The following is a 27,396-nucleotide window of genomic DNA, read 5'->3' as shown; positions in this document are numbered from 1 at the left end:
ACAGGATTAGTATCCATTTCAACGTCTAAATATTAAAAAAAATCCAAATGTATGCCTTTGGAGTCTTGATTTTCAGGCATCTGAAGCAGAAGTACTTAACAACTGACATGACCATTCTTACAACAACATTTTGAAATACAGGCCAGTGTTAATTTGTCTATACTCGGACACTGTGCACTTCATATTGAGTTCTTTGTAAAACATTGTTTTTCTGCCCAACAGTAAATTATGTATGTTAATTTAGGGAAAAAAACACAACATGAATGAAAGAGACATCAACCTCCCTTGATTACTTTACTGACCACAAAAATTTGATCTAACTGTTCGCTGTCAAAACAGCTTGAATTATTCTTGGCAAGGTTCTACAAGGTGTTGCTAGAAACATTCCTTTGAGATTCTGGTCCATGTTGACATGATTGCATCACACAATTACTGCAGATTTGCCAGAAGCACATTCATGCTGCGAATCTCCAGCTCTACCATATCCCAAAGGTGTTCTATTAGATTCAGATCTGGTGACTGGTAAGACCACTTAACTTTTTCTCATAATCATGACACTGGCTTGAGATAACATGGCTTTTGCTTTGTGACATGGTGCATTATTATGCTGGAAAAAATCCTTAAAACAAGGGTATATTGTGACCATGAAGGAATGCACATGGTCTATCTATTTCAATCTATCTATTGCTGGCACAGCAGCAATACTCAAATAGGCTGCCGCTTTCCATAAATAACTGATTGGTGTTAATTAGTCCAAAGCATGCATTAACTAAACCATTACACCACCACCACAAACAAGACAAACTGTTGACACAATGTAATTTGGGTAAATAGATTCATTATGTTGGCACCAAATGTTGACCCTACCATTTGTGTGCCTCAGCAGAACTTCAGATTCATCAGACCTGGCTACGTTTTTCCAGTCTATTCAGTTTTGTCCTGTCCTGTGTCCACTGCAGCTTCAGTTTTCTGTTCTTGGCTGACAGGAGTAGAATGCAATTTGGTCTTCTGCTGTTGTATTCCACCTGCCTCAAGGTTTGATGTGCTGAGCATTCCAAGATGCTTTTCTACTCATGACAGTTGAAGAGTGTATATGAGTTATCAAAGCCTTTCTGTAAGCTCACACCAGTCTGACCATTCTCCTGTGCCCTCTTTCACCAACAAGGCATTTCCAATGGGCAGAACAGTCGCTCACTGATGTTTATCACGCCAATCTGAGTAAACTTTATAGAGAATGTTGTGCGTGAAAATTGAAAGATATCAGCAGTTACAGAAATACTCAAACCAAACTGTCTGGTACCAACAAGCATGCCATGGGTAAAATCACTAAGATCATATTTTCCTCCTCATCCTGGTTTTTGATGTGACCAGTATCTTCATGATTTTCTGCACCATGTTGTTCTCACATGATTGGCTGATTACGTAATTGTGCAGATAAGCAGGTGCACAGTTCCTTGTAATTTGCACAGTGAATATATACAGGTATTGACAAATTTTTGGTACCCTCTGTACGAAAAAAGAAGAACTCAAAATTATCTGAAATAACTTGAAATTGACCAAAGTAACTGACACCCATCATTGTTTATTCTGTATTTAACAAAAATCAGACTTTGCTTTAAAGTTTTAATTCAACAGAAAATTAAAATAACACAAATGAATACAGGATGGACAGAAATTGGACCCTTAACTTAATATTTTGTTACCCAACATTTAGAGGCAATCATTGCAAGCAACCAATTCCTGTAGCTCTAAATGAGACTTCTGCACCTGTTAAATGGTAGTTTGGCCCACTCTTCCTGAACAAACTGCTCCAGCTATGTCAGGTTTGAAGGGGGCCTTCTCCAGAGAGCATCTTTCCAGAGATATTCAATAGGATGTATAGTAAAACAGGGTTCATAGAAGACCACTTCCGAACAGTCCAATGTTTTGTTCTTAGCCATTCTTGGATGTTTTCAGTTGTGTGTTTTGGGTCATTATCCTGTGGGAGGATCGATAACATGTAACTGAAAAACAGCTTTCCGACATTTAGCAGTACAGTTCGCTTCAGAATGTTGAGATTTCATTTTTCCCTGCATAGACACCTGCTACCCCAATGCCAGATGCAGCAACACAGCCCCAAAACATAACCATGCTTCCTCCATGTTTCAAAGTAGGTATGGCATTCTTTTCTTTGAAAGCTTCTTTTTTTGTCTGTGGACACAGAGCTGATCTGATTTGCCACAAAGCTCCAGTTTTGTCTCACTGACCCAAAGGACATTCTTCCAGATGCATTATGGCTTGTCAATATGCATTTTGACAAATTCCAGTCTGGCTTTCTCTAGATTTTCTTTCAACAGTAGAGTTCTCCTAAGTCTTCTTCCATTGAAGCCACTATCATTCAAAAAATGATGGATGGTGCAATCAAACACTGATGGACCTTTACCTTGAAGTTCAGCTTGTATCTCTTTGAAAGTTGTCCTTGGCTTTTAATCTACCATTCTCGCTATGCTTCTGCCCATTCTGGGGTTGTTTTTCTTCATTCTCATCCGGGGAGGCTACAGTCTCCTGGACCTTAAACGTCTTAATAACATTTGTAATTGTTGTCACGGGAATATTAAGCTGCTTGGAGATGGTATTATAGCCTTTGCCTTTAACACTCTTGTCTATAATTTTCTTCCTGATCTCCTCAGAATACTCTCACTGAACTGTTCTCAGTGTGGGACACACAGTGATACCAAACAGCCAAGTGACTACTTTTCTCCATTTAAATATCCTGAATGACTGCTTATGCAGTTAGAAATATGTGTGATGCTAATTAAAGAAAATAGCTAGTATGAAAAATCACTTTAATCCAACAATTTTTTATGATCTTTTCTAGGAGTACCAACCAATGTGACCAGGGGCCTCATGTATAACGGCGTGCGTAGAACTCACACTATAACATGGCATAAGCACAAAAGCAGGAATGTGCGTATGCACAGAAAAATCCAGATGCAGGAATCTGTACGTACGCAAACTTTCACGTTCTTCCACTACATAAATCCCGATCAGCGTGAAAAGTAACGCACGTGCACGCGCCTTCTGTCCCGCCCCAACTCCTCCCAGAATTACGTCTCTTTGAATATGCAAATCGATATAAATAGCCTTCTGTGAAAAGACAATGGGAAAAGCACGGGAGAAAATAAGAATTTCAGCGAATACCAAGTGGAGGCAAAGGAAAAAGTACTATTTGTTGGTTTAAACAGTGGTATAATCAACAAAAGGAAGTTGATCTAGTGAGAGAGTGTCGGAGAAACTCGAAGTCTCAAGTTCACAAAGTCGCACAGTGCCCGAAATAAAAAAGAAATCACATATCAAAGTCGCTGTGAAAAGGAGAGTCGTAGCCCACCGTCTGAGTATCATATGAAAGCTTATTGGGGTACAGACAAAAAAAAAAGGCACACAGTGGGAAAAAAGCACGAAATGTCAACTTTAATCTCGAAATTTCCACTTTAATCACAGTAGTTTATTTTGCCATTAAAGTAGAACATCATAAACTTCATCTTAAAATCGTTTAATTTACTAGTTTCTCAAATCCCATTGTAACTAAAGTGGCATGTTAAATGCTTTGTTCTGTATTTGATCTTTTATGTGCTCTATGTGTGTGAATCACTACCTGCTTTTTAAACTGGCTTTCTCTTTCTCCGACAGGACACATAATCCATTACACTCGTGAAATTACAGCTCTCTGAATAATTAAAATACTGAGATGTATACGTGATATCTTTTTCATGATGATAGGAATGAAAGCATGTTATTAAACATGGGAACACGGTGGCGCAGTGCTTGTTCATGTCTCACGCAAGAGGCTTGCTGCGCCATGCGCGACCTTCAATGAAATAATTTATTACAGAAGTACTGTCTCTTTCAAACGTACTAACCTCCAATTCCTGTCCTTACTTTTCTTTCTCCAAAAACCCAATCGCCACACAATCAGCTATGTAATAGACATGAAGCCATCTGTAAGCTTAGAACGCCGATTCTTCAAAACTTTTAAGGAACATTGAAATATCTTCGTAGTACATGTTTAATTATTCTATCCGTCTATCTTTCCAGTGTCGCGTCAGCACCAGCAAGAATACAATGAAATGCAAGAACAATTACTGAACTAGCTAGCGCTGTGGCACCATGTCCTCACATGTTTACTTATTAACAATACAGATTATTTAAATGAAGTTAAAGTTTTATCTGTATAATATAATCAACATATTTTGCTGCATTTCATCTTAAAAATGAACACCGTCATCATATGTAAATACGCGCTTTATAAGTGGCGCAGGTTGTGCAATATTATAACTGTAGTGTAAGTTTACAGTGAGGTGATTGTACTTATAAGTACAAACAGTTCTACAAGGAGCACTTGATGGACTGATTTAGTGCGTTTATAGTTCTTGGGATGAAACTGTTTCTAAACCGCGAAATCCGTACAGGGAAGTCTCTAAAGCATTTTGCTGTGGCTCAAGCAACGTATGCTTCATGCTGTGTACCGATAATTCTCTTTCCGATCAGCTGCTGCTATGATTTCCCACTCAGATACAGTGATATAAATACTCCGAGTGGGGCAGTGAGAGTAATATGGAAAAAGATGATCTGCTGTGGCAACCCTTAACGGGAGCAGCTGGAAGAAGAAGAAGAAGAAGAAGATGCAGTGAGAGTTACAACACTAAAGCAGTTATGCTATTTGGAATACTATGGCTATTCCCTGGACCATTATATTGCTACAGGTTAATTACAATCAGATGCATTACACTAATAAACACTATGCACTTAATTTCAGTGTATTTATAAAGCCGCGCCAGGAATGTGGATCTAAGAAAGAAAGGGTGATCACACAGGAACAGTAGCACTGCTTTGACGCTGGGTGCCGCCAGTCTGCAAAACCGGGCGGATAAATTGCATACGCCAAGGTATGAGTTTCCGTGGAAATGTGCGTGGCTTTACGCCAAGTTTAGGTTTTATACATCGCGATTTGAGCGTGGAAACGTTCGTACGCAACATTTCTGTGCGTACGCACCGTTTATACATGAGGCCACAGGTCTTTTTAAAATCTCTTTGTAGAATAAGTAACAGTTTATCTCTTTTCACAATTTTTTGCTTTACTCAATGACATATCAAAAGTATGCAGGTGTATCAGAGATAATTGCTATTTGTTTAATCACTTTTTAGGAGGCATGCATTACTTTTTCCAATGAGCTGTAAGAGTACCAACAAATTTGTCCCTATCTGTAGATACTAGCATTAGCTTGATAATTTCTTAGATTTTTTTTGAACTGCAAGGCTTTATTATATGTATACATAAATATCTTAGAAAGGATGGCTGTGTCAGCACTTGCTTAAAAAATGAAGTTCTGTAAATATGTTCAGACTATAGGTAAAATTAGATTAATAACCATTTTTGTCTCTTATCCGATTTTGATTGTGACTGTTCAAATTAATTTTGTTCATGTGACCCAAATTTAATATGCATGTGCATATAAATTTTTAAAGTGAATGTGCTCCGTATGCCTGGAATTAATAAACAGAAATGCACCAGACAGATATGACCCAATAGATTATCATAAATGAAAACAGCACTAATACAACTGTTTTTGGAGAAGGTTAACAGCTTATGATGGCAAGTCCAAAAAACTGAAAGAAAAAAACTGCAGCTATTGATCTGAGCACTACTGTCACAGCCATCTGATGAGAGAAACCTATGAGCACAAGAGCAAAGATTCATGGGATGAAGATGTTGGGAGTTTTGATTTTAAAACAGTGGATTAACAATTCAAGTAAACTCATGTTAACATCGGTATATAAAAAAATCTCTTGAAAATACAGTATGAGTTTAACACACAGTAAGCCCAGTTGATAGTTCCTTTATGATGGAGATACAGTATATTAACTGGCAAAGGGCAAAGAATACTGGACAATGTTCAGTGTGTTTCTTGATGGAGTTTAACAGTGTTTTTTGTCAATCTATTCACTATTGCAGTAGTGCCTTATGCTACATCAGACTGCTTCACTGAGATTACTTCTAGGATATCTTAGAGGGCTTTCAAATGCATTGGAGATTTCTGTAGTGTGCAGGTTCCATTGGCAGGAATCATATTTTCATCACTGTTCCTCCAATAATCATGCTAATTATTCAAAATCAGAAGACATGGCATTCTGCCCTTCTGAAAGGAGCTGATCAACACCTCTTCTGGTAAGGACAGTTTGATATAATTTCAACTTTACTTCCAAACAATTCCACCTGCAGCATTCAGAACCAGGTCACTTGGAAGTTGCACAAGTCTGAATTGAAGTCACTGCCATACACATACACTGCTATAAATCTAATCTAAAAAGATGTGATTCCTTGTTGTTTTTTGCTGTTTAGACAATGTTAGAAAAATCAGGCCTGGGTCACATATGATACAAAAAAAATTGGAATTGAATTGCTTTTAGATGCAATGTGAACACTGCCCATGCAGAAACAAAAAAAAAATTGTCACTTGATAGAGGCTTAATAGAATTTTCACGATGGCTCAAGCACAAGAATAATTTGTTTTCCTTTATCACCATCATATCTAATGTAGCAAAAAAGTCTCCAGACCTCATGACCTTGAACAGGAAGCAATGATTTGTTTTGAAATTGAATAGGTAGCTTAAAACAAAATATAACTGTTGACAGGTTACCAGGAGCATAAAGTGCAAAGGGCAGGCATGGGAAGGGCATAGACCTTGACAGGAACAATAAACGCATCATGCTCAATGATATAGTGACCAGGGAAAGGCTGGTATATTTTACACAACATCAAAGAAAGATTATGATACATACGCAGGAAGTAAATGCTCTTCCCTCAAACTATGAAGAAGGAAAAGATGCTCACTTGGAACACATAAAATTCTGTTTCCAGTGACAAAGAACATGTGGTTCAAAATTCATATGGGCATCTTTCACCCTTTCCTATTAGTCTTGAAATTTGGCAGTACTTCCTTAACCCCCCAAAATAACTACAAAGGAGAGTTTAAAAGACAATTCATTCCAAGAGCTCTTTGAATCTGTGAACAGATACAAGATCTCAATTGACAGTAATAAGTGAAGCCAGTGACATTTTTAAGAGAGTCAAAAACATTTCATGATTAAATTTATGGTGTTTCTAATAAAATTTATCATGTCACCTTAAGGCCATGTCAAATTACACAACGATTTTCAATCATAGATTCCATTTACATAATCTTTGTGAGTCACATACAGTAGTGGTGTATTCCTCTGACCACCATTTGTGTAGTTTGATATATCCAGCGGCATAGTCCAACTAGTCTACGGACCACTCCAACACAATCAAACTTTGCCTCAAGTCGGAGGGGTGGGCCCTGCGTGCATAAGAACTGACAACCAATGAGTGCTCTTGAGGAAGCACAAAGCATAGAGTACAGCTATTAGGAATGAGAAACACAGACATTTTACACTCTACAAACAGATGAGAGGCTTGTATGTCCATCCATCCATCCTCTTCCGCTTATCCGAGGTCAGGTCGCAGGGGCAGCAGCTTGAGCAGAGATACCCAGACCTCCCTCTCCCCGGCCACTTCTTCTAGCTCTTCCGGGAGAATCCCGAGGTGTTCCCAGGCCAGCTGGGAGACATAGTCCCTCCAGCGTATCCTGAGTCTTCCCCGGTTGGATGTGCCCGGAACACCTCACCAGGGAGGCGTCCAGGAGGCATCCTGATCAGATGCCCGAGCCACCTCATCTGACTCCTCTCGATGCGGAGGAGCAGCGGCTCTACTCTGAGCCCGTCCCGGATGACGGAGCTTCTCACCTTATCTTTAAGGGAGAGCCCAGACACCCTGCGGAGGAAACATATTTCAGCCGCTTGTATTCGCGATCTCGTTCTTTCGGTCACTACCCATAGCTCATGACCATAGGTGAGGGTAGGAACATAGATCGACTGGTAAATTGAGAGCTTTGCCTTACAGCTCAGCTCCTTTTTCACCACGATAGACCGATGCAGAGCCCGCATCACTGCGGACGCCGCACCGATCCGCCTGTCGATCTCACGCTCCATTCTTCCCTCACTCGTGAACAAGACCCTGAGATACTTGAACTCCTCCACTTGGGGCAGGATCTCGCTCCCAACCCTGAGAGGGCACGCCACCCTTTTCCGGCTGAGGACCATGGTCTCGGATTTGGAGGTGCTGATTCCCATCTCAGCCGCTTCACACTCAGCTGCGAATCAATCCAGAGAGAGCTGAAGATCACGGCCTGAAGCAAACAGGACAACATCATCTGCAAAAAGCAGTGACCCAATCCTGAGTCCACCAAACCGGACCCCCTCAACACCCTGGCTGCGCCTAGAAATTCTGTCCATTATAGTTATGAACAGAATCGGTGACAAAGGGCAGCCCTGGCGGAGTCCAACTCTCACTGGAAACGGGTTCGACTTACTGCCGGCAATGCGGACCAAGCTCTGACACCGGTTGTACAGGGACCGAACAGCCCTTATCAGGGGGTCCGGTACACCATACTCCCGGAGCACCCCCCACAGGATTCCCTTGTATTCCCTTGTAGGCTTGTATGTCTGATGTTTTTTGTACAGCAACAGGATGGAAATACAAAAAGGGCAGATATTGCAGCTGAACTTGCCATACCTGTAAACCTTCTGGCTCCGTCAAGCAGCATATTATTGTCATTCAGAAAAGGAAGTGAGCTCTAGATACTTTGGAAATGTGAAACTATGCTAGAAAGTCATCATGGAGTCGCGAAATTTGATATTCCCAGTGATTTCTAGTCATGTAAATTGATGGTAATGAGATCAACAACTTAGTCATCAATGTTGACAATCCCCCATCTAGAAGTTGTGTAATGTGACATTGGTATTTTCAGAAAATCATGAACAAAAAAAAAAAACTGTGCTAGAAATGCCCAAAGGGCAAGCAGCTATTGTATTTTGTTCTTTCAGCTACGTTCTGTAATCATTATACTTATAAAATGTATCATACCACTCCTTGAATCTACAAATTTTTCAATAGAGAAAAAAAAAAAAAAACTTTCCACCAGCCTTTTTAAACAATGCTGAGTATGTGCTATTTAAGTAGTTCTCCCTAAAAGCAAAGAAAAACAGCTGGACACTGGTAGTAACATTCCAAACATGGAGACATGATTAGATTTAAACAATATTTAATTGCAGAAAATGTGCTGCCACTAAGTAATGTTGCCTCTACACAACTGTACTCAACTTTTATGAAACAAAAGTTTAAAAAGTTTGATTATTGTAAAATTTGATTCACAAAGCCCACTTTTTTAAAATAAGTAAACAAACAAAGTAGTCTCTTAATGATGCTGCAGCATATTACAAGTATTAAGAGAAACTAACATCTACTACTAGCACCTAGCAATCTTTTCTCAACTTTGTCAAGTTTGTCTTTGCCTTCAAGGAAAGCTATACTACAAACACCACTGGTGTTTATATGCTATTTCCATTAAACCAAAAGGTAATGCGGATCATTATCAGTATCATCTATTTCATCTCAGTAGAGACAACATAGCTTCTGCAAACTTTCTTCTAAACAATTAGAACACTTCAAAATACACATTGCTATATGAGGTATAGCAACACGGGGTTAATTCTACTAAATTCTCCAGGCAAGTAAAACAATTTGAATGAAGTACAAAAGGCTATTATACTTATAAGTGAGTCTTTCCACTTGCGAAGCACACTATGAAACTGAATGTGATAATGTCATGTCTATTAAAATATTAATGATGTTGCATTACAGATTTCTAAATGGGGTATCTTTGTAATCCATATCACAAAGTGCAGCCAAACAGTAACCATGGTCACTTACCCAAAACAAATAAAAAATATTTTAAACGTGCGCTCAATGAATTCTGACTGCCCTTCGACCCCGTACAACTAATCTGAAATCGAACTTTGCCACCACTGCAAAGTAACTAGCTACCACTTTGCTTGAAAGTTCAGTTCTAATCAGCCATCCTATTTTGTTCTATATTCACCACATTATACCTAGCACAATAGCCAGCCTATTCTCACCACACTCTCTTTCAACTAATAACCTTTTCAGATATCATCTACGAATACTGAAGAAGTATATTAGTCAAAATCTGAACTCCACCCAGCTATAGGAATAGTGGATATGGCTTCTAAACCAGGCAGCCTACCAAAACTTTGTGTTTCTGAATCCCTATTCAGTTCCACAATGTGCTGACCACCCACAAGCACACCTATTGAACACTGCTAATATACAACACCTACTACTGACCTGTGATCCGTTTCTCCACTTCTCAACGCAGTCTTGTATTTCAGGTAAGGCTAAAGATGACATCATTCCAAACAACACACACCTGTTTCCTGGCAAAGTCCCGCCTCTTCCCTCTCATGCAGCTTGGTAACATTGTAGCACTCAGCCTTTGCCAGCATAATGCAGAGAGCACAACCAAAAGCTGCTGTATTCAGGAGCATCAAAAAAAAAAAATATCAGGATGCAGAAGTCCTGTTGCAGCGTCCTAGTTGACTCTACTAACCAACATCCTACTATTTGCAGTGACTCAGCCTTCTAAAGGAATTTCTATTGTTTTATATTCATTCAGAACGCTCAGTATTTACAAAGAGATTACTCTGCAGCAGATCAGGAACGATACTCTATTACTAAGCTCAGAAGGCTTGCAAGCTTGAATTGTATAGGGGTACTGCATGGTTTGAGCATGATGGGAACAATGTTATTGGCACAGTATCTGTGATCCCAGAAAACACAGATTACAAAAGCAGACGGGGCTTGGCGCAGGTGTGTGTGTGTGTTTGTGTGTGTGTATTGGGGGGGGTGGGAGGGGGGGTGTTGTCATTCATAGAAATATAAGCACATGGATCCCTGAAGAGTTTAAAGACAAAACAGATACTAAAGGACTTCTACAGCTTTTTTTTTTTTTTTTTTTTTAAAGTTGAATGCTAGCCAGCACCATCTCCTCCTCTTCCTTCCTGGCCGCCATCAAAGGAATTCCAAAGAATCCCACCCCACTCACAGCAACAATTGTACACAGAGCCTCCCATCATCAATGCATTTTCCCAGGTCTTTTTGTAACTAGCTTAGCGTCCACAGAGAAAGGAAGGAAACACTGACAGTACCAAGTTACTCACACATATACATTTATGAAAGAGTTGAGAAACAGAGTCAAAAACAAACAAGGCTTTATCATCTGTGGCAAATAAAACATTTACAGCATTTAGGCAGCTACACAAAGTGTGTGGCCTTGAGAATTAAACCAAAACAAAAACTTTAGTTACAAACATTTTTCGGACAGCATAATACAGTAGTTAGCACTGCTTCCTCACAGCTGTATAGTTCCAGGTTTGAATCTCTGCCCATGAACCATCTATATAGAGTTTGCACAGACTCATTCTCTCTGTATCTGTATTGGTTTGTCTATGGAAACTGTTAGTTTTTCCTTTCTCATCCTAAAGATGAGATGCATTCATTTTCTTTTCTCGTCCCAAAGTCTTCACTGGTAACAAATGCTTTTGTTCAAATGTTGTTGGTAAGAATTATAAAGCTGCATAACATAAGCATGTCCTTTTCATTCATGGGAGTTAAAAATGTAAAATATGAATATGGCTTCTTCAATTAAGAGGGTAGGCAGTAAAGGGATCAACTACTTAGACTATACAGCTTTATGCACAGGTGTTCTCATTCTCACTAGCTCAAGCCTAACTACTATAACTGCACTTTCTCTTAAGGCGACAAGTGTGAAATATACCATATCGGCAGCACTAGCAAGCAAAAAAGGCCTGCAGCCAGCCAAAAAAAGTCACACAATTGTTATTCGCTACCAACCATGTTACAATTCATTGTTGTTGACTGCAAACATTTTCACCAACTAATAAATTATCTTCACCAATGGCACCACATTCCATCACAAGACACTGTCTCCAGCCATATAGAAATAATTTTTGAAACAGCCTGAAGACAAGAAAGCCCAACTAGCCACAAATTACACTTTAGTACTGTACTAACAGCCAGAATGTGTATCATAATAATGTGATGCTATATACATGAACACTAATAGAAAATACAGGGTTTACTACAGACACAAGTTTTCCAGAAAAGGGTATCTCCAAGAGTCTTGTCTATAACCTAACTACTCCATACACCCATGGACTTGCAGGCAAAATGCTGAATGTTTTCAAGATAACACATGGACCACTGCACCCATTAAATACAGTAGCACGTTGCATCCATACACTACAAGTCACAGTCAGAGATGGATTAAACTTTTATATTAACAGAGGCAAGAGTCTACTTCTGTGCACATCAATATGACTCTGCTTCAAAATTCATAAAACACTTTCCAGTAACGTAACTGATTGCTTGAGAAACACTTTCACTTAATCACAAAACAAACTCTTTATATCATACTCAAACAAAAAAATTCCAGAAAATATAAGAATGTGCTATTTTCTGCGTTATTACAAAAAGTGTCTCTTCGCAGCAATTAAGTTAAAGTGCATGTTTCAATTTTTCAACAAATGACTATAAATTGTCAGAATTTGCATTTACAGTTGGAGAAGAAGCAAGTTAAACATCCAGCCTAACGTTACAGTGTTTTGTATCATAGTCATCGACTAGTAGGTACCAAGCCTAAACTAACACTCCTATAAAGTAATTTATAGTCAGAAGTAATTGTAAGGAGTAAACACTTTTATATTACAAAATTTTAATCTCTGTAAAAAAAGCCAGATTTTTAATTGTTACTGGTATAACACAGATCCACTGCTGTATATTGCGTGCATGGGTAGGCTAAGAGCAAAATACACTTCTAAAGTTAGTCCAAGGCCATTACTAATATTATGCATAATGTAATGTGTACAACTCCAGTATCTAACTAAAATAAAACAAGACCATCCAGTACTATGCTTTTTACTTATTTTTCCCTCTCATGCCTCATACCTGACTTGCAACATAAGCACTCTCATTAGTAAGATGGGGTGCTTTAATATACAACAAACTGATTAAAAACCTACAGCAAAAACAAGGGACAATTAATATACCACCATCACACAATAGCCCACACCTATTAAATGGGTCAAACTACTAATCATTGAAACATTAAGTTAAACTGGCTCAAGATTGAAATGCATGCTGATAAAAAAAGGGGGGGGGGGGTGATTTTACCACACCAGTCAACTAAGTGTCAAATCATGGTAGGTGATATTCAACGTCGTTGACAATGGTTAATGACTGGGTTCATTTAGCTGGCTAACAGGCATGCTAAAATATTACACTAACATTGCTGACAATGTTGAAGAAGATGATGAGGATGACTTAATCCCCATAGAATGTTCTTAAGATGCCAACTCTGCTGGTTAATGAAAATGTTTCCACTTTCTAGTACAGTATTTTCCTTATTTCTATAGAGAATTACATTAAACTTTCCCATGCCAAAATGTGTACTTATTTCATCCAAGAAAGATCATTTTGTTTGATTAAATCAATACAAATTTTAACTGTATTTTTTAATAAAAAAGAATGGAAAATGAATCTATACACTATTTTTTTCCCTGCTATTGGTAAGAATAAATAAGTCACTATTTTTTTTTTTTTTTTTTTTTATTAATTTTCATTGTAATCATTCCATACAAACAGATCAATTTATAACCCAACAAATTTGAAAACAAATCAAACCCCACCCCTGAGAAGGAGAGCTTAGCTAAAGGAAAATTTCTTTAAGCTTTTTAATAAGGCAACATTAGACAAAAGAAGGGGAGAAGTAAATATCTATATAAATAAGAGATGGAGAAGGGAGTTAAATGCAATAATAGTTAATTCTCTTATTCTAAAATAATATTGATTAAATCCTGCCAAGTTTTGAAAAAATTTTGTACAGATCCTCTAACTGAAAATTTGATTTTTTCCAATTTCAAATAATATAAAACATCAGTTTCCCACTGACTTCTAAGAGGAGAATTAGGATTCTTCCAATTTAACAAAATAAGTCTGCGTGCCAAGAGTGTAGTGAATGCAATCACCGTTTGTTTGTCCTTCTCCAATTCAAGTCCATCTGGAAGGACACCAAACACAGCTGTTAGTGGGTTAGGAGGGATTGTGATACTAAGGCTGTCTGAGAGGCACTTAAAAATTTTTGTCCAAAATGATGTTAGTTTGGTGCAGGCCCAGAACATGTGACCCAGTGAGGCAGGAGCTTGGTTGCAGCGCTCGCAGGTTGGATCCTGGCCTGGAAACATTTTGGACAGTTTTAAGCGAGACAGATGAGCTCGATATATAATTTTTAGTTGAATAATTCTATGCTTTGCGCATATAGAACTCGAGTGAATTCTCTGCTTTGCTACCTTCCACTCCTTTTCTGATATATTGATTAAGAGATCTTCTTCCCAATGTCCTCTTGGATCTTTGAAAGGTAGGGACTCTAATAAGATTTTATATATTGCGGAAATAGTGTTTGTTTCCTCGGAATTGAGCAGTATTTTTTCCAGCATTGTGGAGGGTGCAAGGTGGGGGAAATCGGGCAATTTCTGTTTAACAAAATTTCTAATTTGAAGATAGTAAAAGAAATGTGTAGCTGGGAGGTTAAATTTTGAACGTAATTGTTCAAAAGATGTAAATATGTTGTCTATATAAAGATCTCTGAGCATTTTAATCCCAAAACTTTTCCAGGTATTAAAAACTGGATATACTTGCGAAGGTTGAAAGAGGTGGTTCCCTTGCAGAGGTGCCACTGATAAAAGATTTTCCATCTTAAAATGCTTCCTAATTTGGTTCCATATTCTGAGTGAGTAAAGCACAGTTGGGTTATTAGTATATTTGCGATAACTTTCATTTATTGGAGAGCAGAGCAGGGAATATAAAGAAGTACTACAGGATTTTACTTCTATTGCAGACCAAGCCTGTGTATGTGCATTTATTTGTGTCCAGGTTTTTATGGCTTGTATGTTTGCTGCCCAGTAATAAAACTGAAAATTAGGTAAAGCCATGCCACCTTCTGCCTGAGGTCTTTGTAGGGTCGCTCTTCGGATACGTGGGTGTTTTGAGTTCCAAATGAATGAGGTTATTATTGAATCTAACTGTTTAAAAAACGATTTATTGATATATATTGAAATGTTTTGAAATAAAAAGAGAAGTTTAGGAAGGATATTCATCTTAACAATGTTAATTCTTCCGGCTAGAGTGAGATGAAGGGTTGACCATCTATGCAAGTCTTGCTTAATTTTTTCCATACAGACGCCAAAATTTTGTTGATAAAGAGCTTTATGTTTACTTGTGATATTTACCCCTAGGTATTTAAACTGATCTGCTATGGTAAAAGGTAGGGTGTCTAATTTAATATTATATGCTTGTGAGTTCACTGGAAAGAGTATACTTTTATTCAGATTAATTCTAAGACCAGATATCTTTTGAAATTCTGTTAGTGCTGTTAAAACAGCAGGGACAGTGTTTTCTGGGTCCAATATATATAAGACCATATCATCTGCATATAGAGAAATTTTCTGTTCCAGTCCTTCTCTGACAATCCCCTTTATCTGATGAGAATTTCGGCAGTGAACCGCCAGTGGTTCAATAGTGATTGCAAACAACAGTGGCGACAAGGGACATCCTTGTCTGGTACCACGTTCTAGTTTAAAGTAGTCTAAGCAAATTTTATTAATACAAACTGAAGCTTCTGGACTGGTATACAGTAGTTTAATCCAAGCACAAATATTCGGGCCAAACCCAAATTTCTCCAATGCAGTGAAAAGGTAATTCCATTCGATCATGTCAAATGCCTTTTCTGCGTCTAATGATAGTAATATCTCTGGGGTGTTTGATTTTGCTGGTGAATATATAACATTAAACAAGCGTCGGAGATTTGAAGATAGATGTCGGCCTTTAATAAATCCAGTTTGATCTTGTGATATTACCAAGGGCAGCACTTTCTCCATCCTTCTAGCTAGGATTTTTGAGAGTATCTTAACATCATTATTCAGGAGTGAAATTGGTCTATATGATGCACATTGTAACAAGTCCTTACTTTGTTTAGGAAAGACGGTGATTAATGCTTGTCGAAATGTTTGAGGTAGTATTTGGTGGTCTTTAGCTTCTGTAAATGTTACCAATAAGAGTGGAGCTAGCTGAGTGGAGAATTTCTTATAAAACTCTACGGGGTAACCATCAGGGCCTGATGATTTCCCGCTTTGTAGTGACTTTATAGCGTCTAGTAATTCTGTTAGCGTTAGAGGTTTATCTAGTTCCTCAGCACTTAAAGCATCTATTTGTGGTATTTGTGAATTATCCAGAAATGCATTAGATTGCGTGTTGTCTTCTTTGGGCTCAGTGGAATATAAAGACTTATAGTAATCTCTAAATGTGTGCATTATTTTATTATGGTCGATGATTTCTTCTCCATTCTTGTTGGTGATTACTGGTATTGCATTGTGAACTTCTTGTTTATGAATTTGTTGAGCTAAAAGCTTATTAGCTTTTTCTCCGTGTTCATAGTAATGCTGTCTAGACTTATAAATAAGTTGTTCAGTTTCTTTAGTTGTTAAGATGTTAAGTTCTGTATGCAGGGCCTGCCTTTTCCTGTGAAGAGCTTCACTTGGACGCCTGGCTTGTTCTTCATCTATTCTAGTAATTTCATTTCTTAGCTCTGACACTTTCTTGGTTTCTAATTTATTTCTATGGGAAAGATATGAAATAATCTGGCCTCTTAGGAAGGCCTTTAGAGTTTCCCAGAGTGTTCCTGCAGAAACCTCTGTAGACGTGTTTGTCTCTAGGAAGAAGCTGATTTGTTTGGATATAAATTCTGTGCAGTTCTCGTCTGCCAATAAAAGAGGGTTAAGACGCCATCTGCGAGGTGAGTACGAGGGGCTTATTGATTTTAGCTCCAAGACTAGAGGGGCATGGTCAGAGATAACAATTGTGTCATATTTGCATGATTTAATTGTAGGCAGGAAATTATTATCTATAAAAAAATAATCAATTCTTGAGTAGCTATAATGCACTGGTGAGTAGAACGAATATGTTCTTGAGTTTGGGTTAAGAAACCTCCAGGGGTCTGATAAGTTGTGATCATTTAAAAACTGTGTAATTATCTTTGCAGTATTAGATGTCGTCCCCCCTGTCACGGGAGTCCTATCTAAGAGTGGATTTAAAACACAATTAAAGTCCCCAGCCATTATAATTTTATGAGTGTTCACATTGGGAATGGATGCAAATAGATTTTGCATGAATTCCTTATCATCAACATTGGGTGCATAAACATTTATCAAAATCATTTTACTGTTATATAAGTTGCCCATGACCATCACATATCTCCCTTCAGGGTCCGACACTACCTCTGATGCTACAAATGGAACTGTTCTATGTATGAGAATTCCCACCCCTCTAGTTTTCTTTATAAAGCTAGAATGGAACATTTGGCCAGTCCAGTCTTTTTGTAATCTGAACTGATCCTTGGTTAGTAAGTGGGTCTCCTGTAAAAATACTATTTTAGCGTTTAAGCCTGTTAGGTGAGAGCATACTTTCTTTCTCTTTAATTCGTGATTCAGGCCTTTAACATTCCAGCTCACAAAGTTAACTGTCCCATCATGGAGACATTGATTCTGAGTTTTTAATGTCATTTTATAGTTTTAATTGGTAATATGGCAGTTTTAATCTTAGTTTCAAGATTCCCCAGGAGTTGTTGCATGTTAGCCTGTTGCTGCATTGATATTTATAATTATAAGGATTATAAGAATTGATTAGATATAACCTGCTCTCCTTCTCTCCCCCCTTTATCCCCCCACCCCCCCATTTTGCCTCCCCACATGAGGCTAGACCCCACTTCGCGATGTTCCAGTCCTCTGACATATGAAGAGACAGAGCACGTCCAAAACAAAAACAAACCCCACCCTGCAGCGGCGTTACAGAATTAAAATAGAGATATCTTTTACAGTTAAATCCTTAATTCTATCTGCCGAAAATGTTCTCATTAACAATATTTAAGCTTGAAATAATCTTCAGCGCTTTTAAGTTAAGATATTAAGATTAAAAAAAAAAAACAAAAAAAAAAACAACCCTGGGAGTGATTTTAAAAACTAGTCTAGGATAAACCTGGTAATTCATACTGTAATAGTATAATGGTAATTGTATAAATAGTAGAACAAGCATTAAACCAAGGGTATGAAGTTAAACAGTCTACTTTAAGGTATAGTAAAATAAAACAAATAAATAAATAAATTTTAAAAAAAAAAGGAATAAAAAAATAAATAAATAAAACGAATCCTACTTTAATCACTTCCACATTTTCACACTCACGTCTATAACTCTATAACTCTGATTAAAACATAAACATATAACATATAAAGTCCAGATAAAAACAAAAAAAAAAAAAGAAAAAAAAAAAGAAAATAAGAGATGTATAATTATAATACCAGTCTCTTTAAACCACTATTCACTATTCTGACAAGGTAAAACTACTATACTTTTAACATTTCAGAAGGTCATCATAAGTGTTTATAAAATGCTCTTGCACTTCAGTTAGGCAAGGGCAAAAACCTTAAAAAACATTTATCCCATCCTGATTGCACCTTGTATATATCTGATAGATACGACATAGCAGAAAATAGAAGCAGATGTCTAATTATTATTGGTTTAAGGAGATGCTTGCTCAACCGCTCACAGTCATTCAAATCCTATTAAAGGCACTCTGTGACACACCATCCTACCTCAGCTATTTCTCTATATATGTGAAGTACTAATTATGCAAATATGAAGCATCACTTTTATGAAAGATGGCTCCCCCCATCTTGCATGAACTGTACTCTCAGAGATATGACATATAGCACAGTCAGCAGCTATCTTTAGATATAAAAGTTATGCTGCCCCGCAATAAGTAAGGTTCGAACTTTAAAAAAGACTATCTATAAACTTTCAGAAGCTTATTAGTTAGGGGAGGCAATATAGTTAAGAGATGGATACCACAACATCTTCAGTTGTTTACTACAAATCAACAAGAAGAAATTAAGCAGGGTTAAATGAATACTTTGTTACATCAATTCCTGCCCAAGATTATTTGTGAGTCTAAGGCACGCATTACATTTATTATTCTCTTAGGGAAACTTGTTATGCCAGACCAGGGCAAACAAGATAAGAAATACTACATATTAGATAAGTACACTGTTGACCAAATAAAACAATATGCTGCTACAAATAGTGTGGCAATGAAATAAAAGCTGGTGAATAAGAATGGTACAGTTCTAAGCAGCATGCCTGTCTGGTTAGTCTTCATTTAACAAAACATTGTTTAAAGGGAGCTGAAGACGAAATAGCCGTCATTATCAATCCTCTCCTGATCCACACAGATTACTTCAATCTGCTGTTATCCCACTAATCCTACTGAGCCTGGTGCAAAACAAGGATGTCTGGGAAAAGGAAGGAATACACAGTCGGAAAATATTAAGTTATGTCTATCACAACACTCATATTGCTACACAGAATTTTCCAGATTAAAAACAGAAGATAATTTACCTCAGATATTTTTTTTTTTTTTTTGTAAATATGGGTTTTGAGTTGGAGAATATTACATTAACTCCAAATGCAATATGATCTAACCTATTATGCCTGGAATTCTATCTTCCAGCTTATACACAAACTCAAAATTGCAGTCTAAGATTATTTAGCTCACCTTTAAAACTCATGCTAAGCAGAAATAGAATGTTTAAAAATAGTACTTGGCACATCAATCAATACCTTAAACACAGATAATTTTAATTTGTTCATTTTCCAAACCCACTAATTCCAGTACAGTGAGACTCAAGCATACCCCTGTAAGATCAGGTGTAAAACAGAAATTCATCCTGGAAGGAATAAAGGGTACATGCACTACCTCTCACAAACTTGGAAAATTTACAATAACTAGTTAAGCTAACATGCATATATTTAGGACGCAAATGTCAGTTTACCAACCTTAAATAGAAATAGCAGTTTAGAGAATTGTATGTTAAATAGAATTGCACCCTTCCTACTGAAAACAACCATCAAATAATAAAAAGTCAAAATCTTAAAATCAACTAATACATGGAATGCAACATTTGGCTGCTATGACATCTATTTTAAGTTATTTTTAACCTACACTAAAATCATTAAAAGCTGCCTGATGGCTTGGTAAATGTAGGATTTTCTGATGAGTAGATTATTCACAAGTAATGTCAGGAAATGGATGGATGGAGGAAGGGATAATGTGTAACCATTTACTTTTTCCCCACAAGGGGCAGTGTGAAAAAAAACATACTAGCCAAACAGTCAACCAACCCTCTTGCAGTATTCACCTAAATGATACAAACAGTCTCCTTCCTGTAAATATTTATAAAAAACACAGCTTTCAGAGGAGTCTTCTTCAAAACAAATATGAAATAAAAAAATATATGCAATAAAAAACTTGAAAACATACTTATCTTTGGTTTCCTCTTACACTTATTTTGAAAAATAAAATTCACTTAAAAGTGTAATTCTTAATAAGTGGGTTTTCCTTTATTTATATATTTTTAAACAGACTTTATTCATCTTGCTCCTTAGCATGGTCACAGCTAAATACTGTTGTTTATCCACCAAACATAAAATGAATAACAATCCAGCAAAGACTTTTTTGTTAAGCAAAGCTACAAAGCTTATTCTGTTTCACCTTACTCGGACTCTTCAGTAAATAGACTTACTTCACCCAATGTACAAACACATTCTCTAAAACTACTTTGGCTATGTTTCTTAGCCTGAATTTTGTGGTCTTTATATGACTGGAAATCCTTACATCCTGTTAAAAGCTCAAAGTTGCCTATATTACTGCTGCAGAAGAATTACAACTAAACAAAAACACAGGAAACATAAAACTATACTAAAAGTATAAACAAGAAAGCTGTTTTAACGGGTGCTATGAAGAATTTGGACAAAAATATGATAGGAAACTGTGGAAAAACAGAAACTTGTAAAAAGTGAAAACCTGTTTAACAGTAAAGTACAGCACAACCAATTGTGGAAGGTGTAGGAACAAAAAAGAAAAAAAAAGAAATCTATAAAGCATGAGGGAAATGGGTCTTAAAATCCTAATTCAAATGCTATAGTTAAGTTGCTCTACATACAGACCTAAGCAATGTGGTTCAGAGAATGAAAGTAAAAAAGCAAAATAATTTTGATGGAGTAGTACAGATGTGCTTTTCAATTGAACTTGGGACTACTTTAACAGGACCTCAGTTGTCCAACCTTATTTTACAGGGTACTCAAAGGATTAACATCTTCTGGCCCACAGAGGTTAATATTAACGTCATTCAGTGCCTGAAGTGAACTTATTGTTAGCAGGGCCAGCTTTGATGTACTGTGCTCACTTCATTTTGAACTTTCAGTATAATTATACATCACAACATATGAGCATTTTAAGGGGAAAACAGAAACCCAAGTGCTACAAGGTTTAGTTTTGCAACTAAAGCCACAATAATAAGGACACGGTCCTCACCTCTTCTTTGTAGATTAACCTGCTTCTGTCCCAAATTACGATACATGTGAGCTACACAACATCTCTGTGCATACAAAAATGTATGTCTTGTCGCTTGTTACAGACGTTAAGTGTGTTTTAAAACGCAGCCAACTCAAAAAGTACTGTTATTAAGAGGTGTTAACTTTTCTTCCAAATTAAACCTTGAGTGCCATCTAAGGGGCTATTTTTCCTGCGTTCATATCCAGTCTCGTGACTGCATAATTCGTCAAGACCTCCCTGCCAAGTTACCTGGCACTTAGCTATAATCACGGCGGCAGTACATTACCTTGAGCTATGAGGCCCACACATCGATTCGATATTCACTGAGGTGTCCAGTGAGGAGCAGCCCATAGCCAATCGGCATCCATTCATCAGATGTCTCACAGTACTCCAGTGCACACTGTAATGCTCAGAGCAACTCGGCACTGGCTGAGTGGTGCAGAAGTAGGTCCAATGTAGCTCGATTACTAACGTGTCCCTGTGAAAATGTATGCGCCCACTTAGGACGGCCGAGTGATTGTCAAGTGAGGTTGCAATTCAGTGGTTTGCTAACTATTTCTTCGTCGCAACACGTAACATTACCAGCGCCGAATGCAGAGCACAGTGCGGCGACTAGCGAGCAAACGGCGCAAGCTCAATTGGCAATGCAGCAACTAGTGCAGCAACCAAGTCAAAGTCAACATTAAATGAGGCCAGCGACAATAACATGCATACCAGGGTTCTCATTTTAATGCTGCAAGTCCTAGCCAGTGTGCACAGCAGGGATGAGCGTGGCAAAGCCCACCCGAGCATACAGGGCTTCAGTTTGTACTCCGCAGCCACTAGCCCATTCTGGAACACTCTTAACTGCACAATGTCAAGCTTCAGAAAAGCAATGTCACGGCCAAAGTATACGGGGACGGCGTCACCCGGCTACCCTCCCATCGCCATCTTCTTACCTGCCTGGCCGGCTCGGTCCGGTTCGACGGCCCAGAAAGATGTGCTATCGCCATGCTGAGAAGGTCCTGAATGTGCCTGCTGCAGAGCTGCTCTCCATTCTGAAGCGGTCGTTGAGTTCTATCGTTACAGCGCCACGCTGGTCGGATGGAGGTAGTGCAGGCCTTGTGTAGAGCGAGAGTTGCGCATACAGCGCAGCGTATACACTAGAAGTAAGTGGAGAGTCCAAACGTGAGATTTTTTTTCTGTCTAAGGCGATCCAGTTCAGGAGCAGCGAGACTCTTTCGAATGTACAGGTAGAACCTCGCACCTCTCACGTCCCAAGTCCCTTATAGTACCAGTGTATGAAGGCACATTGTTATCTTATATATAGGTTTATAGGTTATTGTCACGTGTACGGCTAAACAAGGATGGAAAAGTCAGCCAGAAATGCACATTTCGACATAAATGGTAGCCAGTGAAATATAAATGTTATGTGATACAGGTTACACGGGATTCGTGATTCTGGACATTTCATGCTACGCTGCACTTTATTTGGCACGGTATACTACACTCTACAGAGGTGTTCACAAGTTCATTTCTGGGGTACCACTATGGCTGCGAGTTTTCATTCTAATCAGTTTCACAAATAAATGGTTCAGTCGTACTGCTAAATTATCTAATTGTTTAATTCGTTTTTCTTCTCTTATTTTAACTTCAGAAATGTGTACTAGTATATTAATATGTACATTTGCCATATATTTAAATGTTATTTTTCCTTTACCATATGCTGTTCAATTCGTCTTTTCCTGTGGAGTTTACTCCCTTAATTGAATTCAAATACTAATGGTTAGTGATGAGCAATACAGACAAAGGTACAAATGACACTGAATACTAAAGGGAAGCAGCTACTTCAGTATAAAATTATTTTATGAGCTAATGAATAGCAAAATGCTTAAATAACTAGAACATAAAAAAGAGCAAAATCTTAAAAAGAAAGAAAAAGAACAATAATTCACATAGCAAATACAGATTCTTATATTCCCATAAAAATGTAGCAAACCCATTTTGTACATTCAGGATTGACACAAAAAATGCAGAAACTGGGAAACGATAGCTGGCTTAATAAAAGTCAGGAGTCCTTTTAAAAGCTGAAGGAGCTTGGTATGAACACCTCCAGTTAAAGTGAACTTGAGAACTACTTTTATTAGTCTTTTGTTTAGTCATTTTTATTAGTCTTTTATTACTAACTAGCCGTGCTACCCATCTAAGACAGATTGAAATATAAGTATTCAATGTAGACCTCAGCATGAATTTTTGCAGTGTACTGTCTATTGGAATGTATTTTTAATGCATGTAGCAGTAAAATGTATTGCATTTGTCATTTTTGGAGATGTGCATCACAAATATATGTAGTAAAACTACATATGTCTCTGTTATATGCCATTTGGAATGGGATTTTTAAAAGCAGTGTTAATATTTTTGATGCACCATCTGTAGGAATGACAAATGCAATGCATTTTATTACTAGAAATATTTGTGATGTGCCATCTGTTGGAATAACAGAGATATAACAACCAGACACATAGACAGACAGACATGCAGATACGTGTCCTTTTATTAATGTAGGACAGCGCACAAATGAATTTAACACTTCAGTGTCCTTTATGCCTGTCTCTGTGCTGCTCATCATGAGTTGTCAGTATCTGGATACAATTTAAGGGGAAAATTCCACAAAAATAAAGTGAATTGATATAAAAATGGTAAAAGAAACTTAAGTGTTTAAAACTATGACAAAGAAAACACATCTCTGAATTTCTACCGAATGCAAATATCAAACTGAGTGCAGAATAAGAAAAGAAAAAAGACCAGCTAACCAATAAGAACAATGAGACATTAGACTGGCCCGCTGATTTTCCAAACTGGTTGAAATGAAAGCCTGTAGCCACAGTGGGCAGCACCAGCTCTATAGTAAACAGAGTACTGGTCTGTCTGGCACAAAATATGTAGGAAGGTATTTTACAGTCAACATTTCAGTAGAAGTCTCTGAAAATGCTTTCTTAATCCTAATTTCCTTCTGGCACTTACATGATAAGAAGGTGGGTTGATTCAGGGGGAGTTTGAAGGAAAACTCTGTGAAAACTCCTTCAACTCTGATTCAGGGTTGGTTTCTATACCTTGTGTTTGATGTTATGGTAGTAGATTTCATTCCCTCTTCAACCTATAAGTGGATGAAGAAGGTGTGTTCAGAAATTATATAAACTATGAGCCCTTGCACAGTTGTGTGCATTGTGAATAGTAGCATGCTTTCTTTCTCTCACTGGAAATTACAATTCCAATTTTAAAGCCTTACTTTGAAAGGCACAGGCCCATACTGTCAGAACAAAGGCATATGTACAAAAGTGGCAAAAAATGTCTAAATCTTAGTTGTTCTCTTCACAGGCAGCATATTCTAGTGCCTAATGTGTTCAAGGTTAAATTTCAGAATTACCAGTTCAAACCCCAATTCTGTGTTATACAGTAAGAAATCAAATATATTTGACAAATAAAACTGTGTTTCATTTTATTTTATTCTAGGCATTTCGGAATGATGTTCACTATGAAATGGTGCTATACAGAATAAAGTTGCTTGTTTTCAGGCTCTGTAATGTATAATTTATTTTTTCTGCTTATGTTCATATTCATACTTATTCATTTTTATCTGTTTATCTTGCAACTTACTACTATTTGCATTTTAGATTGGTGCAGAATTATGTTTCGTTGTCATGGTATTTGTTCTGCAATGACAATAAAGTAAAATCTAATCTAATCTAATTTAGCAAATGCATAACACAACCAGTTAAATAATGTTACGTAAAAGTGTAAGAAAACAAGTGAGTTAAAAATTTTAATACAAAATAAAAAGTTAGATACCAAATCTTTAAGCTATTAGAACCTTATCAGGTGTATGACATGGTGAAAGCGTTGTTTTTTAATCATCTCCTGGGCTGAATATACATTTTAGTCTATTCAGTTAATAAATAAACTGACAGCAGCATATATGGATGACACTAAGTAGATTCCAAGTGGTGTGATTCCCTTCCAAACCATTTCCATATGTAAAGTGCTAGTGGAGTAAACAAAAAATTCCTACAAATGAACACATTTTTAAAGTAGTTTCTTATTTCATCGATTTATCCATCTTCTAAACTTACTTTTCCAGTGCAGGGTCATAGAGTAAACCTTTGTCTATCCCATTAAGCATTGGGCACAAGGAAGGAACAATCCCTGGAATGGACACTAGTCCTTTACAAGATGAATACACTCACATGTAAACACACACTAAGACCAGTTTAGCAGCACCAGTTCACCTAGCCTGCATGTCTTTAAACTGTGGGAGGAAACCCAGACAGAAATGGGGATAATATGCAAACTCCATGCTGGGAGCACAAGTTACTGGCACAGTGAAGCTGCAGTTCTAAATATTGCATCATTGTATCTCCTCAATGTATATTAAACTGGCAAGCAAATCATATGTAAAAATAGCCATCCATTTTCAAACTTGCTTAATCCAGTTCATAGTTGCAGATGCTGGATCCTAAGATGGCAAAACTGGATATTTAGGAATAGAGCCATCAAAGAACATTGGCACAATACAGGATATATTAACTTAAATTATTCATACCAGACCAAGTACTAATTAACTTTGAGATACAGAAAAAATTTGGGAAACCCATGGAAAGTTCTGTTCAGACAGGGTGTATCATGATGTCCAGGCTAAGTTGCCTTCCATGGCCTCATCATCTCCTGTCTCTAATTGGCTATCTCTCTACACTTAACCAGCTAATAGCTAATGTGTGATGAACACTCAGACATAAAATAGCTGCCATTGCACCATCCAGGCAGATTCTGCACATTGGTGGTGGTGGTTCCCCACTCTATGTAAAGTGCTTTGTGTAGTTAGAAAAGAACTATAAGAATTATTATTATGTTGAAAATGTACAGTGTTCACAAAGATAATGGCCAAAATTCAAACTCTGTAACCCTGATGCAGCTTCATTAAGGACTGTGCCACATAAACATGTCAGCACATACATCAAAACTGAATAGATAATGAGATACTTGAATGGTTTATCTTACTTGCTTACTTTTTCTTCCGATTCTTTCAATGAGAGCCATTAACATCTTAGTTAATTTTACCAAGCAGATGTGGTTACTTTTTATGCATGAAATATGCCATTAAATATGTAATGGAATTTTCAAATAAATTAAATTATAAGTATAATAGCATGTTAGAAATAAGGATTTACTGAGTAGAAGCAATGTCCTGTGATTGCAATGTATCACAGCTGAATGTAAAATCTTCTTGGTTGTACATATAATTCATTTGGAAGACTACTGGCACCCTAAGACCATCATGTGACTGATACTGCCAAATAGGCCAAGGAAGCAAAAAAGTGAAATGGCACCACACTTTAAAAAAATGGAAGAAAGGTTAGTACAATCTGGTAGGAGGCAGAACCAGTTCAGCTGCAAATGCTTGTTGTTCAATATACTTGAGGATACTTATATATACAGTAAATAGATAAATGAATAACTTGAGTATTAGTGATGTTGAGTACTATTTCATATAAATAATATATCTATAATATAGCCAGTTTAGGTGTTTGTTAGTTGTCTTTTGAGCTTCTAATCCAATTGGGAATGTTTATGTGCAACTAATGACACAAGCAGGCTAAGTTAAAAAAAAATGACTTGGCGCTCTGGGTAAGCATATATACCATATATGAACAACTATATCTAGTGATAAGTTCATGTGTGATTCTTGACAGAAATATAGAACTGTGCAAGAATGCATATCATCATTGCCCCAGGGCTTTGTGAAATAAGGTCTATATTGTAGCTATGTACAGCTAGATGTAATTCTAAGTCAAGGAACCATAAACTCAAAGTCAATTGTGTTTTCTTTTTTCCTTAAAATATGTGTAAGATATTGGTGGTACTGTA

At 37.3% G+C, this 27,396-nt stretch overlaps 1 protein-coding gene across 3 annotated transcripts in view; it reads right to left on the bottom strand.

The window, feature by feature from the left end:
* Nucleotides 1-22,551, bottom strand: part of usp54a (ubiquitin specific peptidase 54a) — a 307,359-nt gene extending 284,808 nt beyond the window's left edge. Inside the window, exon 1 of one of the 3 annotated variants that reach the window (XM_028795167.2) lies at nucleotides 22,434-22,551. The gene's annotated coding sequence lies outside the window, so the exon portion shown is untranslated. Of the gene's footprint in view, nucleotides 1-10,265; nucleotides 10,450-21,781; nucleotides 21,959-22,433 lie in introns of those variants that run through there. The other 2 variants (XM_028795169.2, XM_028795170.2) reach the window with 2 other exon arrangements.
* Nucleotides 22,552-27,396: the final 4,845 nt, after the last annotated feature.

Source organism: Erpetoichthys calabaricus, chromosome 2 (genome assembly GCF_900747795.2).
Source record: "Erpetoichthys calabaricus chromosome 2, fErpCal1.3, whole genome shotgun sequence".
Lineage (NCBI taxonomy): Eukaryota > Metazoa > Chordata > Cladistia > Polypteriformes > Polypteridae > Erpetoichthys > Erpetoichthys calabaricus.
Note: the sequence above shows the minus strand (reverse complement) of the source record. Positions and strands in the feature narration are given on the sequence as shown.